Genomic DNA, 5,088 nt, shown 5'->3' with positions numbered 1-5,088 from the left:
GGTGTTGGGACAATTGATCCAACTTATTAAAACCATTAAGACAGTAATATAATAGAAACAGTAACACGAATTGAGAATTTCAAAAACAGAGATCCAAGTATAAAAAAATACGAAAAAATCATGTGAAACCTAAATGGAAGAAAGCGTATGAATAACTAGGGATGGAGCCAGGAATTCTAAATAGTGTGGGCAAATTTATAAATTTATTATGAGAAAAGTATAATATATTATTTATAAAGAAATATTATTTTATTTTTTAAATTTTTTTAATGATTTAAAATTATTAATGGTTTCTTAATTTTCTACTTATAATTATATAACATATTTTATCCTCACCAATCAATTGATAGTTCATAGATTATTAATTTTTCTTTAATTCTAAAAATATAGGATTAAAAAGATAAGATAATAATATCCAGACTATTAAATTTTTTTTATCAAAAATAGTAGAGACTATTTTGGACTAAAATTTGAAATGAACTAAGTATTTAATGCAATATACACCATCATTACTATTACCACATGAGTAGTATATTATAATTAAATTTTTAATTATAATGGGGCATAGACCTACATAGTTGTGTATGTAGCTCCGTCTCTGTGAATAACATGTTTATCTTTTAGAAAAAGAAGAAGAAACAACGTTTAAATACTTAGATAAAGAAGAAACAACGTTTAATTTGATTACCTTTTAGTACAAAGAAGAAGAAAGACGAGTTGTATGGAAGAAGAAGAGAGACGATTTCGCAGGATGTGGAAGAGAGAGAGAGAGAGAGAGATTAGGGTTTTGTAATTTGAGTGAGAGGACTGAAGTTTGATAAATTTGCTTATATATATGTAAAACTTATCACCGTCGTTGGCAAGAAAAACCGTGATAAACTGTCAGTACTATCCACAATGGTTCCTGGTACTAACCGGGGTGATAGATATTTTAATTTTAATATATTTATAAGACGATATGGACAAACTCTTTTTGTAACGATAAAAAATGGTTTGTGCTGGGATTTGAAGCATGTAACCTTTCATCTATAACCACAGTTGTTATTATGAACCGTGAAGAAATGTCTTTTAATAAAATATAAAAAATTGCAGGTGCGTTAAGATAAGTTATTACAACGGTTGCTTAAACGGCCTTGGTAATATGGTGTTAAGAAAGGTACATTTTGTAGTAGTGTATTTTCCCATGGTGGATGCTACTTGTTGTAAAATTGAAAGGTTCAACCACGCCATGATTTTTTGTTGAAAAAGTCTAACAATAATATTAATCACGTGATAAATATTGATGTGTGGGACAAAGAACAATGAAAAATAAAAATAAATATCCTCAAGCAAAAAATCACATGCCAAACAATGAAGGCAAATCCACAATAAACAAGAGAAAATTAAAATACTAGTAAAAATAATTCGTCCTAATAAATTTTTTTAATGCATTAGGCATTTCATTATACTTAACAAAAATTTAAATAGCACAATAATATTAAATATTGTTAATAGAATATAACAAAGGACAATATCACATGGATCATATATAAACCATTCCACTTCTTGATAACAATGAAATTATTTTAACTAACAATAGATAAGTAGAATGCTAATATATTTCACTTCTTTTCTAATCAACTTCATAGAATCCAGGACAATGATAGACAAAATACTGAAATAAGATTCTAAGGAATTGAGCACCTAGAAGTATTGGTCATATTCCTCTAAACTTTTCTTCTCTTTTCTGTAAAATGATTTTGTCTATAATTCAAACATAAAGCTCACACATGCCATGTATTGAGACGCATGCAGGATTAACACCAAACAGCTACTCAAAAGGATGCTAAAGTCTACAAAAACTACACTTAATTTCTCAAATGGTGATGTAACCTAATAACACTTTGCAAGCTATAATATAAAGAATGTAACCTACACATATAACTCATACTTGCTACACATGTTGAATATTGTTAACTTCAGCATTCAACCAATACTTTCTACACACGTAGGAAAATTAATTTCCTTGAGTTTACGCCAAAAACTAATAAAATAGGGTAAATATAAAAGGCATAATAATGCATAATGAAATTGAACGAGAATTGTTACTTCAACAAACAGAAAATGCTAAAAGGTATTTCTTACTGCAAAAACTCAATTCGTCAACTATCATTCCTTGAGCGACCAAACATAACATTAATATTATTAAAAAAAAGGAGTTGAAATGGTCAAATGGAGGAGGAAGAAGAAACTCACACTTTAAGTAGTTAGGTCTTGCTAATTGATCAATATGAATTAAGATCTAATTCCACACCAATTGATATGTTAAAGAAATCAAAGATTATAAAAATAAAATTATTCCTTTCAATCTATAGACATGACAGACATGGAGGTTAAGAAAGGTGATAACATCAAGGAGCAAACGAGATAGATGTTGGGTTAAATGATCATTATTAATTGAAAATGTAAAGCTAATTTACATTGTCGATATACCATTCATTTTCTTATTATATTATTTATAATATATTATATATATTATATATATATATATATATATATATATATATATATATATATATATATATATATATATATATATATATATATATTAAGAGTGAAATAATTTTATGAAATGTTAAACAATGAATGGATTTCTCTCTAGTTTATCGTAGGAAGAATAATAATAAGTATAATAAACATAATATCTTTAAACTGATGCTTGATCGGCCTCATCTACGAAGCTAGTTAAAACATTTCAATGTGGGTGGTGATATCCAAGTATAGATAAGATACCCTCGTTTATGATAACCTGCAAAAAAAACTTGTAGAGTTTAATGTAAACAAATTAAGTTATACTCTAAAAAAATTAAGGTAATGGGTTATTTACTAGTGTTCCATGAACTTGAAAACGGGAAACCTATATTTAGTTTTGTCATTCTAAACTAAACTTTTAGACTTCCAAATTCTAATTTCCACTGTCTAAGAGTTTCACAATAAAACTAACATTAAACCATATTATGTGTTAGTATTGGTTGCAGGAAGAAAACAAACTGACTTCAGTTTAAACAAATTAACCCTGCAACTAATACTAACACATGGCAATTGCAATCACCATGCCAAATATTTAACCGCCACCTCAGATGCCTCTGTCAAATATTTAGCAGCCACACTAATTCCATATAATTTAATTCTTGCTTATCACATTTAAAAAAGGTCATAGAAGAATCACAAAGTATACCATGTATCTTCCGAGACACAGTAAGAAACAAAATGTAGTGTCATTATATAAACTAATAGCCACTCTGCAATGCATGAAAAACAAATTGAACACAAGATCGGTACACAATATACATGTTTTCATTCTATATAGTGTCATTGTGTAGCCTCATGAATAAACCATTTATGTACATCCCACTCTAACATAGAACATCATAGCTCGAATAACCTTAACAATTAATCCTAACAAAACATTACGGTAAAGAAAAACCACTCACTTTAGAAACAAGAAATACCATATTTTTTGCCACTGACCTCCATGTAATTTGTGCAATAACATTGATAATTCTGAATTCACCATGTTTGCTAAGTCCGTCATACTTTGATTAGAAATTTCTGCCCAGCCATATATTTTAAAAATCTAAAAAATAAAGAAATTAAAACACTTAAAAGAGTCTCAGCTAATCTTAAAAGTCTAACAAAAATCAAATTTACTCTTTCTTCTATGTAAAAAAAATATTTATGATCCTGTTTATAGCTAAGTAACATCATGGCACATTGTTAAAGACACCTACAACCAAAAAAACTTTTAAAAAAATTAAGAAACTAAAGAACTTAATTTGTAATTGCATAAAGAAATAGTAGCATAGTTCTAAATTGCATGGCGCATTAAAAATATTTGAGAAATCTTCATTACGACAATACAACTACAACCAAAATTTAGAACTATGAAAGCACTAGTAGCAATAATAAATTATGAAAGGAAACCAATATGAACATTTTCAGAGTCAAATACAAAAACGATGGTTGAGATTCAACAAGAGAAAAAAATAACTATAACTATAATTAGGCAAAAATATCTTAGCATGACTAATTTCCTAATTACTCAAATTGACATGTTCGAAACTTATACTTTTCCTTGAAATCCAACCTGATCTTTATCCTTCATCCTCTTTCTTAAGAGAATCATATAAATTCTACGACCAAGCAAAACACTCTTCACTTGAAACCTCTCACTACGCCAAATAAGGGAAAAGAGGGCGCTTATTTTGGCCTATAACAGCGCTTTTAAGCGCCCTCTAATCTGGCGCTGGCATAGGTAAAGACAGCGTTTTGTTCTCCTGGAGAAAGCGTTGTCTAAAGTGGCCACATTATAGTGCGCTTTAAGAAAAAAGCGCCCTCTGGAGTGGTCCATAAAGGGACACCTTAGAGGGCGCTTTCTGGAAAAAGCGCCCTCTAAAGTTGTCAGTGTAAAGTGTTTAGAGGGCGCTTTCTGGAAAAAGCGCCCTCTAAAGTTGTCAATGTAAAGTGTTTAGAGGGCGCTTTCAGGAAGAAGCGCCCTCTAAAGTTGTCATTGTAAAGTGTTTAGAGGGCGCTTTCAGGAAAAAGCGCCCTCTAAAGTTGTCAATGTAAAGTGTTTAGAGGGCGCTTTCAGGAAAAAGCGCCCTCTAAAGTTGTCAATGTAAAGTGTTTAGAGGGCGCTTTCTGGACAAAGCGCCCTCTAAAGTGTTAGTTATTTTAAAAAAATTTGTTTGAAAAACAGTGGATATATATTTAATTGGTAACCTGTTCGCATGCTGCAAAAGTGTAAAATTCATATTGATTTCATCCTTTAATCCAATGTTATACACCATTAATCCATTGATATATACAACATGAATCCATTTATATACAACATTAATCCTCCATATATACAACATTAATATATGATTCTTTGATCAACAATATACAACAACATATTCTCAAAGTACTACAATTAAGAGAATAAAACATAGCAACCAACACCCAGTGACCACTGTATCCAAAAGCTGTCTAGTAGTTCTAACCAATACTAAACAAAAACGCCCATCCACCCATGGTGGCAAACATGTTCTGTATATCCAAAAGCTGTCT

The 5,088-nt window shown here is 29.9% G+C and overlaps 1 long non-coding RNA gene across 1 annotated transcript; it reads right to left on the bottom strand.

The window, feature by feature from the left end:
* Positions 1 to 2,691: 2,691 nt before the first annotated feature.
* Positions 2,692 to 4,208, bottom strand: LOC127085425 (uncharacterized). Its single transcript, XR_007789133.1, has 3 exons — positions 4,127 to 4,208; positions 3,474 to 3,616; positions 2,692 to 2,788 (listed from the first exon to the last, which is right to left on the bottom strand). It is a non-coding gene; the product is annotated as an uncharacterized LOC127085425 (long non-coding RNA).
* Between the last annotated feature and the right edge of the window lie 880 nt (positions 4,209 to 5,088).

This window comes from Lathyrus oleraceus, chromosome 5 (assembly GCF_024323335.1).
Source record: "Lathyrus oleraceus cultivar Zhongwan6 chromosome 5, CAAS_Psat_ZW6_1.0, whole genome shotgun sequence".
Lineage (NCBI taxonomy): Eukaryota > Viridiplantae > Streptophyta > Magnoliopsida > Fabales > Fabaceae > Lathyrus > Lathyrus oleraceus.
This window is presented reverse-complemented; position numbering and strand designations above follow the sequence as displayed.